A 15,509-nucleotide genomic window follows, 5' to 3' on the forward strand; every position below is an offset into this window, starting at 1 on the left:
AAAAACAACATAATATAGTAAGGCTTTTATATTAAAAAACGACATAGTATAGTAAGGCTTTTTTTCTTAAAAAACGACATAGTATAGCAAGGCTTTTTTAAATTAAAAAACGACAGTATAGTAAGGCTTTTTTCTTAAAAAAACGACATAGTATAGTAAGGCTTTTTCTTAAAAAACGACATAGTATAGTAAGGCTTTTTTTCTTAAAAAACGACATAGTATAGTAAGGCTTTTTTTCTTAAAAAACGACAGTATAGTAAGGCTTTTTTTCTTAAAAAACAACATAATATAGTAAGGCTTTTATATTAAAAAACGACATAGTATAGTAAGGCTTTTTTTCTTAAAAAACGACATAGTATAGCAAGGCTTTTTTAAATTAAAAAACGACAGTATAGTAAGGCTTTTTTCTTAAAAAAACGACATAGTATAGTAAGGCTTTTTCTTAAAAAACGACATAGTATAGTAAGGCTTTTTTTCTTAAAAAACGACATAGTATAGTAAGGCTTTTTTTCTTAAAAAACGACATAGTATAGTAAGGCTTTTTTTTCTTAAAAAACGACATAGTATAGTAAGGCTTTTATATTAAAAAACGACATAGTATAGTAAGGCTTTTTTTCTTAAAAAACGACATAATATAGTAAGGCTTTTTAAAAATTAAAAAGCGACAGTATAGTAAGGCTTTTTTTCTTAAAAAACGACATAGTATAGTAAGGCTTTTTTCTTAAAAATGACATAGTATAGTAAGGCTTTTTTTTCTCAAAAAACGACATATTATAGTAAGGCTTTTTAAAAAAACAACGACATAGTATAGTAAGGATTTTTTTCTTAAAAAACGACATAGTATAGTAAGGCTTTTTTTCTTAAAAAACGACATAGTATAGTAAGGCTTTTATATTAAAAAAACGACAGTATAGTAAGGCTTTTTTCTTAAAAAAACGACATAGTATAGTAAGGCTTTTTCTTAAAAAACAACATAGTATAGTAAGGCTTTTATATTAAAAAACGACATAGTATAGTAAGAATTTTTTCTTAAAAATGACATAGTATAGTAAGGCTTTTATACTAAAAAACGACATAGTATAGTAAGGCTTTTTTTCTTAAAAAACGACATAGTATGGTAAGGCTTTTTTAAATTAAAAAACGACAGTATAGTAAGGCTTTTTTCTTAAAAAAACGACATAGTATAGTAAGACTTTTTCTTAAAAAACGACATAGTATAGTAAGGCTTTTTTTCTTAAAAAACGACATAGTATAGTAAGGCTTTTTTTCTTAAAAAACGACATAGTATAGTAAGGCTTTTTTTCTTAAAAAACGACAGTATAGTAAGGCTTTTTCTTAAAAAACGACATAGTATAGTAAGGCTTTTATATTAAAAAACGACATAGTATAGTAAGGCTTTTTTTCTTAAAAAACGACATAGTATAGTAAGGCTTTTTTTCTTAAAAAACGACATAGTATAGTAAGGCTTTTTTTTCTTAAAAAACGACATAGTATAGTAAGGCTTTTTTTTCTTAAAAAACGACATAGTATAGTAAGGCTTTTTAAAATTTAAAAAACGACATAGTATAGTAAGGCTTTTTTTCTTAAAAAACGACATAGTATAGTAAGGCTTTTTAAAATTTAAAAAACGACATAGTATAGTAAGGCTTTTTTTCTTAAAAAACGACATAGTATAGTAAGGCTTTTTTTAAATTAAAAAACGACAGTCTAGTAAGGCTTTTTTCTTAAAAAACGACATAGTATAGTAAGGCTTTTTCTTAAAAAACGACATAGTATAGTAAGGTTTTTTTTATTAAAAAACGAGATAGTAGTGTAAGGCTTTTTTTCTTAAAAAACGACATAGTAGTGTAAGGCTTTTTTTCTTAAAAAACGACATAGTATAGTAAGGCTTTTTTAAAATTAAAAAACGACAGTATAGTAAGGCTTTTTTCTTAAAAAAAACGACATAGTATAGTAAGGCTTTTTCTTAAAAAACAACATAGTATAGTAAGGTTTTTTTTCTTAAAAAACGACATAGTATAGTAAGGCTTTTTTAAAATTAAAAAACGACAGTATAGTAAGGCTTTTTTTCTTAAAAAACGACATAGTATAGTAAGGCTTTTTTCTTAAAAATGACATAGTATAGTAAGGCTTTTTTTCTCAAAAAACGACATATTATAGTAAGGCTTTTTAAAAAAACAACGACATAGTATAGTAAGGCTTTTTCTTAAAAAACAACATAGTATAGTAAGGTTTTTTTTTCTTAAAAAACGACATAGTATAGTAAGGCTTTTTTCTTAAAAAACAACATAGTATAGTAAGGCTTTTATATTAAAAAACGACATAGTATAGTAAGGCTTTTTCTTAAAAAACAACATAGTATAGTAAGGTTTTTTTTCTTAAAAAACGACATAGTATAGTAAGGCTTTTTTCTTAAAAAACAACATAGTATAGTAAGGCTTTTATATTAAAAAACGACATAGTATAGTAAGGCTTTTTTCTTAAAAAAATGACATAGTATAGTAAGGCTTTTTCTTAAAAAAAACGACATAGTATAGTAAGGTTTTTTTTTATTAAAAAACGAGATAGTATAGTAAGGCTTTTTTTTTTTAAAAAACGACATAGTATAGTAAGGCTTTTATATTAAAAAACGACATAGTATAGTAAGGCTTTTTTCTTAAAAAACGACATAGTATAGTAAGGCTTTTTTTAAATTAAAAAACGACAGTATAGTAAGGCTTTTTTCTTAAAAAAACAACATAGTATAGTAAGGCTTTTTCTTAAAAAACGACATAGTATAGTAAGGTTTTTTTTAATTAAAAAACGAGATAGTATAGTAAGGCTTTTTTTCTTAAAAAACGACATAGTATAGTAAGACTTTTTTTCTTAAAAAACGACCTAGTATAGTAAGACTTTTTTTCTTAAAAAACGACATAGTATAGTAAGGCTTTTTTTCTTAAAAAACGACATAGTATAGTGAGGCTTTTTTTCTTTAAAAATGACATAGTATAGTAAGGCTTTTTCCGTAAAAAAATGACATAGTATAATAAGGCTTTTTTCCTAAAAAAAACGACATAGTAAGGCTTTTTTTCTTAAAAAAACGACATAGTATAGTGAGGCTTTTTTTCTTAAAAAACGACATAGTATAGTAAGGCTTTTTTTCTTAAAAAACGACATGGTATAGTAAGGTGTTCACTGGATTTAATTTAAGACGTGTTACTTTTCAGGAAAGCTATATTTTTAGTGAAATTGTGCCGTATTTCACAGACTATAAGACACACCAGCCAAATAATACACACAAAAAAATGTCACACTATTAGATGATACATTTAAATAGGCATATGTTAACATAAGTGTTTTTTTTAATCAACTATAATTTAAAAAAAAATGTCGCAGGATCATACAATCTATGAAAAAAAAGTGTCACTTATAGTCCGGACGATACGTTTTTGTTGGTTCGTAAGTTTTTTTTCGGGTGAAAGTGAAAATGTATCGTAAGGTTTTTTATTGGGTTTAAGTATTTTATCATTCTGACTTTTGGGGGCTTTTATAGGAAAATATTCAGTATTAGATTACTAGATGTCTCTGTGTTCTCAATAGGAGCATGATTCCTTGATGAGTTAACATATCTAACTCTAATGGCGAACTCAAAGATATTGTGGGAATATTGTACTGTGACATAACATGGCTACAATGGGGGCCTTTCAGCCATTTTGGCCAAAAGTCAACAGCGGCTGACTTTAGCGGAAGGTCGCGTTGCAAACGGCGTCTGACTCACGCCGGCTAAATGAAGCGTCGGAAGGAAACAATTTAACTATTCATTTTTAATCTGACGCCTCATCTCTTCAAGAACGTCATCGTACATTCTGACTGGACGGAGTCTGAACAAAAATGTCAACCTTCAATAAAGTGTTTCAATTTCAATAACTATGTTTTTAAATCCAATTCTGAACTCATTTCACTTTCTTGTTTTGAAAAGTTTTATTTTTTTGTATGAATATAGGTTTACAATACACGCAAATTTCCTTTGTAGGGTGATCCCTTTAGTTTTCAACACGCAATCGTCACTGTTCTATTTTCGCATTTGCATTAAAAAGCCGCTAAAAAGGCCGCGGGTGCTCCCGTTGCTACTGCTGTTAAAACCATCAAGAACAAGACGTTTTGGCCCCCTTTAATAAATGAGAGCACTATGTGTGTGATATACCCTCACATCATCAACATTTCCCCCGAGGACCCTCGGACCGACTCGGGGGGGCCCCGACCCAACATGTCACGCCGTTATTCAAGCTTCTCCATTTCCATTGATTACATCTATGAAGAACACCCCCAACTCAATTCATTATGGGATTATTTCATTACTTTTAAAGCCCCCACACCTCAATATGTATTTTTTTCTCCCTCAAATTTATGTTCGACAACTACATTACTGTAGGTGTCGCTCCCAAACTATAGCTATTGGAATCATTTTCAAGTGGTCATATTACACGATCATATAAAATATGAAAATAAAAGTTGCACTGTTAAACTCTCCTAAAATCGTATTGATGCTAGAAATGGGGAAATGTCATTTTACTTTTACTACAAACATTTTTAATAGGATGAAAACTGAGGTTTTTCCATTCCTTCATTTTCAGCAAAAACAATCACACAAATGGAAATCGAACCCACGTGGCCCAGACTGCAATTCGGCAAATTAACCACTACATCATCACGCACCTTAAAAACTCACTTATTAATTCATTTTCTAAACCGCTTATCCTCACAAGGGTGGCGGGAGCCCATCGCAGCTAACTAGGTAGGGGACACCCTGAATCAGTGGTCAGCCAATCGCGGGGCACGAAGACACGAACGACCAATCACAGCTAAGAGCAATTTAGAGTGTTCAACCAGCTAGCCTAGCTTGCATGTTTTCTGAATGTGGGACGAAAATGGAGTATCTTGAAAAAAGCCATGCAAGAACATGCAAACTCCACACTGTGAGGACCGACCCGGGATCGAACCCCCGACCCCAGAACTGCGAGTCCGACCCACTACCCACCAATCTGATAAATGAATCCTAATACGTACAGTTTTCAGTCTTCCGCTGTGCGTACTGTAAGATTGTGGCAATATTAGGAAGCAGCCATTTGCATGCGCTGACTAAAAGAAGAAAGGCAGCTGGAAGTGCACGGCGTGCTCCGGCACAGGAAGCCACTGAATTATACATGCAGAAACAGGAAATTCCTCCCTAGGCCCCCGGTCACTGGGGGCGACCTCGCACTAAATCAATTAGCGGCACTGGAGGCAATCAGAGGAGCTCCCCGGAGCAGCCTCGTTACCTGACGTCAAGTGCGCTCCTCCTACGACGCCTTTTTCGCCAATAGTGCGACGACGGCGGGAACGGACGCCGCCTAGAAAAGGGGCGGCGGGGCCGGGGGTTGAAGGACGGCCGGCCGGGGGCCTTTAAAGGTCAATTATGTGGAGGCTAGGTGGATAATGATTTGGAATGACTGGATTGCTACACGTTTTTCGTTGCTTTTAAATGTCAAATGACGAGTTCGTTAATCGCGATTCAACGCCTCGGATAAACACGTTGGGATCGTTTCGACTTATTTCAACGACAAAAACTTCAAACTAAACACTTTCTATGCTAAGTTGATCATACAAAAGAAAAATACTTCACCTTAGTCTATTTTATGACTATTTACGTGTGCGAACATTACAATTATTAACTAATACGAATTGAAAATGTATGTATCGACTCTTATCTTCTATTGAACCCGCGATCTCAGAACTGTGAAGCGTAGGTGCTAACCACTTACCCACCGTGCCGCTTTTAACACCCATAAAATTGCATTTAAATAGTTTATTGTTTTCTCTATTTTGAAATATATGAACAAAAAAGCCATTCTTTCTTTGCAGAATTTGATGGAGAAATAGAGCGTCATTTATGAAAACCACTTTAAATTTCCTAATCAGCGTTTAATATAAGAAGCAGCTCGGGGGGTTATAATTATGATCATAAACATCATTTAAGGAATAAATCCAAGAGTGTCAATCAAAAAAAGGAAGCTCACACAAATGCACACTGCGCATCTGTGTCTCATTAATAGGAGGTTAGTCGTGATTATATTACACAGAAGGGGAATTATATGCATTATTGCTTATTATTATGGCATGAAAGATGTCCAATTTTTTTAATTTTATTAGTAATTCCAAGCCATGACCGCAGCATCTGCCTAGGAAATATACAGTAATATTTTATCTAAGCCAGGCCAATTTTTTTTAACATGGGCTCCCTTAAGGACACGCAGTGTTCATTTAAAAAAAAAATGAAAATAAATATATATATATAGAATGCATGGCTGGGCACTAACACGCCTCATGTAGCACATATTTCACGTGACCTGGCCAAATCGTGTCGACAGAATGCCTTTCTTTACCGAGTCCACCCAGAGTTTAAATCTCGGGTGCATTTTGGGGGGTGGGCTTCAAAGAAAAGAAATGACTTGCAGGTGTTGATTTCCCCTCGGCCATTATTCTGTGAAAACTTTAGCGACTGGAGATGGGCAAATTAAGCGGAATTTAGCCAAAAAAAAGGGGCTTTGGGAAATTATCCTACTTTCTATGTTTCAATTTGATGCTTCAAATCATTCAAAATTGATTGCTTGTTGTGGAGTAAATGTGTCTTTAATGAATCAATTTTCTGGTGCATGCTAACAATAATTAATGGTTTTCGCAAATGGTGTTTGCTTTTTTTTTGACAGTTATTTGAGGATCTATTAAAGTTGTGATGTTGCTGCAATCTGGTGTGGCATGAAAAATGGTGTTAAATAATGATATTTACTTACAAGGAAAGAGGGTTGGATGCAAAAGTCCTCATACCAGACCAGGAATCGTGAGATAATCTTCTATATGTTGTATGGTTAGCATCGGAAAAACTGAAAAAGAGAAGAAAAAAAAATGTCAGGATGGAAAATAATCTGGTTCGGTTTAGTTTCCCAGTGATGGTCTATCTCCTACAGAACATAAATGTAAAAAAAACAACACACTAGGTTTAAGATACTTCCTTTCAAGGCAGGAAATTGTGGGTTAAACATCAAGCCTCTATTTGGTATGGATATGTTATACTGTATCCTTAAAAAAACTTGGCAAAATCCAGTTTTTCCAGCCGTCTAAAAACGGCTTAACCTACTGAAAATTGCAAGGTCCAACAATCTCGATCAGTAATTTCAAAACACAAAAGCACAAAAAAAGCATTAGGAAAAAAACTGTCTTTAAGGGCAGAGCAAATTGTTTTACTTTTCTTGTTACAGAAAATTATCAGCCCATAAATGACTGTTTTTACAAGCAGGGGTGAAAAATAGCAGTGTTTCTTCAGTTGGACTTTTTTTTCCCAAAAGTGTTCTTTTAAGTTTTATGAAATAAAGTGGTTTTGATTTGCCGTCTTCTTTACTGAAGGTCTGCTTTTAAAAAAATTAAAACATTTAGCCGCGATCTCCAAGTCGCAGTGTTGACGTTCACTGCGGAATGTGATGCTTTTTCAATGGGAATCAGCAGCTTCAAACTTTAAACCAGGTCACTTCGTCGAAAAAAAACGGGGTTGGCCAATGAGATCGGGCTCAAGTCGAGGAGTTCAAGTATATATTTTAAGTCAGGGAGGAATGGAGGAGTAAATTGTCAGGTGGACTGGAAATACATCTGCTGGCTCTATTGATCTGTCGTGGGGAAACAAGAAGCTCAATGGAAAGGTGATAGTCTATGGTTGATCTGCGTAGATGGAATCTAGATCTGCGATCCTAGACTCTGGCTCGTGAGAGAAAACTACGATTTTGGGCACAAATGATTGATTCGACTTGTTGTTCTTTACATTGAGCCAGATGAGGTGGTTCGGGTATGCGGTCAGGGTGGATGTTGAATATTTTCCTGCTGAAATTTTCAAGCATAATCCATGGCAAGGGTGGTTCGCCGGCCGCTTTAACGTCAACTTCATTTCACGTCGGCTGGACCATTTTAGATATAATATTTTGATTTTTCTTTAATAAATGGATTAAAAGAACTGGATTTAAAGCCTGAATATTCAGTTTTTTATAGATCTAATATTTATTTTAGCTTTTTAAAATATATTTTTAGATTTTACAAATTGATTTTTGAACTAAAAACACTGAAAAAATGGATTAAAAAATTACAATTATTGATTTAAAAGGGGGAAAAATCAGGACATTTAATATACATCTATACTCCATTTTAATTTGATCCTAAAACAGAAAGTCACCACTTATGATTTACTTTCCCGGGCCACACAAACTGATGCGGCGGGCCAGATTTGGCCCCCGGGCCGCCACTTTGGTCTATGGGAAGGATGCCTGGCCACAAAAAATCTGGAAAATGCTTATTTTATTCGATGTTAGAGGATTTTCTGATTCGAAGTCAGGTGGTATGGATTGGAGCTCTTTTCATACAGAAAAACAATCCAGAAAAAAGGCATCTAAAGCCACTTTTACAGGCAATATAAAAGTGTGCCTATGAGGCATGCAATTTTCAGGTTGACTTTGTTCCTCTTATTTTAGTGCAATTTCCAAGAGCTACATGAAACAGCCAAGGCATTGCTTGGAAAATCACTTAGTCACAATTATTGCCGTTTCCTGACAAACAACACATTTGTCGATCTTATTTGAATTCTCAACAGCCTAATGAGAGCAATTATAACTCAAGATGGCGACCATTAAAAATATAATGAGCATAACTAGCTTTGATTGCACATCCACTTCAACATGTACACTTGTAGAGACCTCACATTTGAAGTTCAAATGAAAAAAAATAACTCCTTAGCATAAGATGATTTACTATTTATGACTTTAAAATAATATTTTGCACTTTTTATCATTGTTTGGCTTGGCTCACGACTTATACTCGGGTGCTACGTGAAGACTAATCCAATTGGGGTGTTTTGGAGGGAGGTTGGTAGCTTAGTAAACATGCAATGTTGTTTTGTTTAGAGTTCGGTCATCTAAATAACTTAATGTTGTCTTCATGTTATTAGTAGAAATGATATTTGTTTTGGGTCCTGATGCAATAAAATTGTATTTGCGTAAGATTAGGATTGTAATTATAACGTGAAACATAAACATATTTCCTGTCTTTTTCTCTACAAACACTTAAAAAGAAAAAGCAAAACTTCAACTCTATCAAAACTAGATTTTAAGGTGTCGGTTGAGTAAACCTTTTTGACAGAGAGCACCATAATCAATTCCTATTTTTAAATCTAGTTCCTTGAGAGCCAAATTCCGAAATTAAAAATAAAAATCCATAAAAATGGGACCCCTTTTAACTATCTGAAAGTACAAAAAACTCTCAAATTTATTTTAAGAGTCCTACGCACCCATCAAAAGAGCCATATAAGGCTCGTGAGCCACAACATTAATCAATCTTGCCCTCCTTTTGCCGTTCACTTGACCCACGGTGTCGAGGGTGCTTGAGTTGAAGCACCCTAACTCACCGCCATCGTTGATTTGTTCTCTTTATCAACACACACGCACATGAATCAAGTCACATGTGCTAACGACTATCATTATTCATTCTTCCTTAAGCGGACATTTTGGTGCAAAGGATGTTGACGTCATCTAATGATCTTTAAACTTATTTCAACAGCTGGCCACTAAATGAACAACGCAGCCCAACTACTTTAGAACTCTTTGTTTTGAGTTTGATATTTCCCAGAAATGTTTTTTTTTGTGATTTAAAAAGCTCGCTCCCAAGAGTGGACATCATACGTCCATTCAATTTCTTGGATTTATTTATTTTTGTGAGTGTCTCCACTAAATTCCGCCCACCATCCATTTTGTAGATAAACTGATCATGTTGTTGACCCTCCCTTCCTCTACGTTATATTTGACATGGTCATTTGTCGAGGGCAGTATTGCAGTTAATTCTCTTCTTGACAGCCACTTCCATTTTAAACAAGAGATGACATTGATTTAAAAGCATTGTCTTGTCCCCGCCATCTTTTTCACGGCAACATCCAATCAACCAAATGGATAAAAATCTATACTTCACAAATCCACCGCGTTTGAAAAGAAAAGAAAAAAAGCCTTGACGCAGGTTGGATGCTCTCAATCCATTCATTTCTTGAGTTTAGAAAGCAACACAACTTATTTTTTACTATTATTAATAATAATGAATCGTCCTCTGAATAAATAAAATTGAAAACACGTTCCAATGGCAACAGTGATTTGCTGTTTAACTATAAAGTACAAGCGGAATGACAAGCGGCTTATTTAATAAAAATGGAGGGGGATGACACCGGCAGCTTATTGTTTATGAGGTTTATGATTCACATTTACATTGACAGCCTTTGACGGGACGCCGGGAAGCGGCTGGCGTCCGCTCGTTGATTGATCATTTATTTAAAGCATCCTATATTAACATACGTATAAAAAGCTAGGGGGGATATTTACAGCAGCTGAGCTGCCATTTTGACGTGAAAGCTAACGCTATTTATATAAAAAGAAAAACTGGAAGTAGTAGGGATTTATGAATATTAATTAAGACGACATTGTAAGCTTACAATTGCTGTTTGAGGAAGCTGAAGAGTTGATTTATTAGCTCCAATTATAATGATTAAATTATTCTGTAGTGTTTTTTCTTCTTCTCACAATGAGACAATAGAGCATTTTTCTTAATTGGACTGCTTTCATAAATTCCAAATGTCTTGGGATTTTAGGCGTGTGCGGTCGATTGGTCGCCAGTCTTTTGGTCGCCGGACTTTTGGTCGCGGTCTTTTGGTCGCGGTCTTTTGGTCGCCCGGACCGCGACAACGGGCGACCAAAAGACCGGCGACCAAAAGACCGACGACCAAACAAGGTAAAACAACACGGTCTACGCATCAATCAAAGCCAACAATGGCCATGAGCAGTTTCACTGAGCCGACGTGTGATTGTAGAAGAGTTTGTATGTACATGCGTTGTCCCTTTAAGAAGCGACGTCAGTCCGGGTCTTAACAAGTTCTCCAACAAAAAACAATAAAAGTCCGGGAAATTTGGAGCTTTTCTTTAGCCTAAAAATTAATAGGGCATTAAGTATGACTAAATAGTCATTCGCAGTTTGTATTTAGGGAATTTGAGCCACGATTTAAATGGTAATTATCAATAAACTTTCAGGCGACCAAAAGACCGGCGACCAAAAGACCGACGACCAATCGACCGTGTACTGATTTTAGGTGGCTTTTTGTCCCACAATGACGTTTTTTTTGCTGAGGACACTTTAATTATTTATTTTTTTATTATCTACTGCTAGTTCAACTCAAAGTGCGAGTTCAGCTTATTCGAGTTAAAATCAAAGTGATGGCTTATTATAAGAAATGCAATTAAAAGAGCAGGAATACGAATAAGCCGTTGCCGTTAAGCCGCGGATTTAACGAGCAAAATGGCGAACGGCGGCCGACCTTTGAGCCTGGCCATATTTTGCCTTCTAATTCGCCTAATTGTTTTTTCTCCCCTGGGATGGACGCGAACGTGCACCAGCAGCATGGACACATGGTCTTCAGGTTCAAAGTTCAAGACAAAGCCCGGCTGCCCCAACCAGGCTCATTTCTCAAAATCCGCATAATAAAGACGGCGTGTTCCCCTTTTCACTCGAGTGGCCCTTCCTCGGAAACGACCCGTGGTTAAGCAACAAAAAAAAGACGTGTACGACTTAATCAAAGCTGTCATGTTGTTACATTTCATCCAGACGTGTTTATTTTCATGCAAATTAAGAAGCTAATTTATGCTGGTCCGCAGAATCAACAGAGAATCCGATCCAGGAAACAGATGTCCTGGTGTACGTGGGCATGCTCGTAAGAAAAATAAATCACTATTTAAGGATCTTTACAAAGTCTTAATAAAAAAAACATGATGGACAATCAGATTGTGTCAAGAACATGGCAATAAAAATGGCTTGGTTTTGTCATGCCTAACTTTGGAAGCCATTTTGGCTCATTTTAAGTACATATTTTTGGACATAAAATTAAAATGGTTGTTAAATAATGATATTTACTTACAAGAAAAGAGGGTTGGATGCTAAAGTCCACACACCAGATACACTACATTCTTCCATTTGTTGTTAGCACAGGAAAAACTGAAAAAGAGAACAAAAAATATTTCAGGATGGAAAACAACGGTCTATCTCAGGGGTGTCAGACTCGGGTTGGTTCGCGGGCCGCGTTAACGTCAACTCGATTTCACGTGTCCATTTTAGATATAATATTTAGATTTTTTTCTTTTTTAATGGACTAAAAGAACTGGATTAAAAGAACTGGATTAAAAGCCCTGAATATTCAGTTTTTTATAGATCAGAAACAATGTTTATTTTAGCTTTTTTAAATATATTTTTAGATTTTACAAAATGATTTTTTAACTAAAAACACAGAAAAAATGGATTCAAAAATGACAATTATTGATTTAAAAGGGGGAAAATCAGGAAATTTAATATACATCTATACTCTTCATTTGAATTTGATCCTAAAACAGAAAGTCGGCACTCATCATTTACTTTTCCGGGCCACACTAAATGATGCGGCGGGCCAGATTTGGCCCCCGGGCCGCCACTTTGACACATGTGGTCTATCTCCTACAGAACATAAATGTAACAAAAAAACAAATAAAATGCTTCACATACGAAAAGTCTATACGTTTTCAAAATGTTACTTTTTTATAGACATGCTTTTCCATTGAAATTATATCTGTTTTGTCTACCATTTTGTTTCTTTTATTTATACTTTATTTCTCCTTCCATATGGCCTTATTTATAGTTTCCCTATTTATTGTGCATTAGTTTGCAAAAAATGCAGTTTTGAATGAAAATGAACTGGAAAATCGGCTTGTTGACAAAACTGTTGGCATTTATGCAAAATGGGAATTTGTTCCTAATATTTCTGTGGTTTTGTTCGTTCGGGTTCCGCACTGGCATAAATTTTATATCAAACAAAAGCTTGTTTTTAGATAACACTGGCAGCACGTGCATCACACGCCATCTGTAAAAACCGAAAAAAAAGTAACCCAGTCAGTGTCTGTGAAAACACAGGCTATTAAGTCTGGCAGGATCTTAGCACATTTCTCTCTGGTGACAAAATCACAGCTCGACTGAGAACGTTTGAGACCAAAAATAAGCTCCTCGTGTAGCTTGTCAAGCAAAATACAGAGTTTGTGTATTAGCAACATAGTCTAATTTGCCCCAGTAGATTTGTTCTTTATGTCGGTGTATAAAATGGTGAGAACTGGCGTTGCAACAGTTTTTTTGGTGCTAATTGCTAAATGCTATACAATAAATTTAATGACTTATTTTTGCATATAACACAATCCTCTTTTCCAATCTGCGGTCCTGAACATATGCCAGTCATTGACATTTTTCCTAATGGTACATTTGTTTTACCGAAGAACTAAATTGTGAAAGATTAATTGCTCTCACGACTTGTCGGCTTAAAAAAACAACATAGTATTGTAAGGCTTTTTTTCTTTAAAAAAACGACATAGTATAGTAAGGCTTTTTTTCTTAAAAAGCGACATAGTATAGTGAGGCTTTTCTTTTAAAAAACAACATAGTATTGTAAGGCTTTTTTCTTTAAAAAAAACGACATAGTATAGTAAGGCTTTTTTTCTTAAAAAACGACAGTATAGTAAGGCTTTTTTTTTCTTAAAAAACAACACAGTATGGTAAGGCTTTTTTCTTAAAAAAACGACATAGTATAGTCAGGCTTTTTTCTTAAAAAAACAACATAGTATAGTAAGGCTTTTTTTCTTAAAAAACGACATAGTATAGTAGGGCTTTTTTTCGTAAAAAAACGACATAGTATAGTAAGGCTTTTTTTTGTAAAAAAAACGACATAGTATAGTAAGGCTTTTTTTTCTCGTAAAAACGACATAGTATAGTAAGGCTTTTTTGTTAAAAAAACAACATAGTATAGTCAGACTTTTTTCTTAAAAAACAACATAGTATAGTAAGGCTTTTTTCTTAAAAAACGACATAGTATAGTAAGGCTTTTTTTCTTAAAAACGACATAGTATAGTAAGGCTTTTTTTTCGTAAAAAAACGACATAGTATAGTAAGGCTTTTTTCTTAAAAAAAAACGACAGTATAGTAACGCTTTTTTTAAAAAAACGACATAGTATAGTAAGGCTGTTTTTCTTTAAAAAACGACATAGTATAGTAAGGCTTTTTTTTCGCGGGTGGTGCTGGAGCCTATCCCATGCATGTTTGGGATGTGGGAGGAAAACCAGAGTACCCGGAGAAACACCACTCAAGAACATGCAAACTCCACATTATGAGGACCAACCTAGGACCGAACCCTTGACCTCAGAACTGCGAGACCGACGCACTAACCACCCACTCTGCTCCAATGATTTTTAAAAAGTTGCTTCAGTCTACCGTAAAAACTGAGCGTAAATATGCGCAGATGCAAAACCCCTCGACCTCATCCAAGTCGACAACGTCCGTTCCCTCAATAAGAAATCTCTGGTGGATGCCGCGCCCGTTCGGAAGCGGTAGCAGAAAATATGGGATCGATGACTTCTTGCCTCCAGCAAAAAAAGTAGCTTTCCTTACCCTATCGACGCAGCGTAGGAACGCGAGAGATCTGGCAGCGATCATCAGCGCATTAGCCGAGCCTCGACGCACCCAGCGCTGCCAAGACTTAAGATTGAGTCTGCATTTTTAATACGGGTGTCCATTGAGTGGGTATGATTATGAGTCATCATCTGATCAGGCGTATCTTCACATAATAGATACAAGAGTCTTTTAAAAAAATATCCCTGAGCACATAAACTGGAATAACGTAAAGCAGTGTATATGGCCAGTATAGAAAAACACGGATATTAGCTTCAAAACTTCATTGTTATGTCTTATTGTTATCTAAAAAATATATAATTCATAATTCACTTAATGCTGTATGTATGGACTCACTGACTCATTCAGTGCCCTTGACGATAAAAGATCTTTTTTGTAAATGTTTTTTTTTGTCACATAACTACTCCAATGCCGCAATTCTACATTGCTGATGATCAAATAAAAATCAAGAAAATATTCTTACATGATGATTTGAATTTTGACCAAAAATAAAAGCAAATTATGCTCCGGTTTTGAGGGTCTGAAATATTTGCAAGTATTTTTAATCTAATGTTGATATAAACTGCACATGCTGCAAATTGCAGACAGCGGATTAAAAAGTAAGAGATCCCCAGTGAGCCCAGTCGCTCATAAAGCATTCATTAAACACTTTTTTCCTCGCCTTTCTTCCCACTTTTTGCAAACTTAACACGATCCCTACAGAGATGCTAATGCAGTTACGAAGAAAAAAAACGTCGCAAGCTTGTTAGTTCGAGAGCACGGTTGAAGTGCGGTTTCAATCTGAGTTAGCAAAAAAGGTGAACTCTAAGAACACGACCACTCGAAATACTGCAAAAAAAAAACCCAAAAAACAAGATTGAGCAAATGATGCCAAAATGAATGGCAGCCGAGATAACACCGGTAGATCTCTTTGCTGTCTTTACTACACCGCTAGATCACCACACACACAC

General features: G+C 35.0%; 1 long non-coding RNA gene across 1 annotated transcript in view; it reads right to left on the bottom strand.

The window, feature by feature from the left end:
* LOC144082121 (uncharacterized) overlaps positions 1-15,509 on the bottom strand; it is a 56,286-nt gene that overhangs the window by 10,641 nt on the left and 30,136 nt on the right. Inside the window, exons 3-4 of the long non-coding RNA XR_013303148.1 lie at positions 11,999-12,075; positions 6,810-6,899 (exon numbers count right to left, since the gene is read on the bottom strand). This is a non-coding gene — a long non-coding RNA (uncharacterized LOC144082121). The remainder of the gene's footprint in view (positions 1-6,809; positions 6,900-11,998; positions 12,076-15,509) is intronic.

The sequence above is a fragment of the Stigmatopora argus genome, chromosome 9, assembly GCF_051989625.1.
Source record: "Stigmatopora argus isolate UIUO_Sarg chromosome 9, RoL_Sarg_1.0, whole genome shotgun sequence".
NCBI lineage: Eukaryota > Metazoa > Chordata > Actinopteri > Syngnathiformes > Syngnathidae > Stigmatopora > Stigmatopora argus.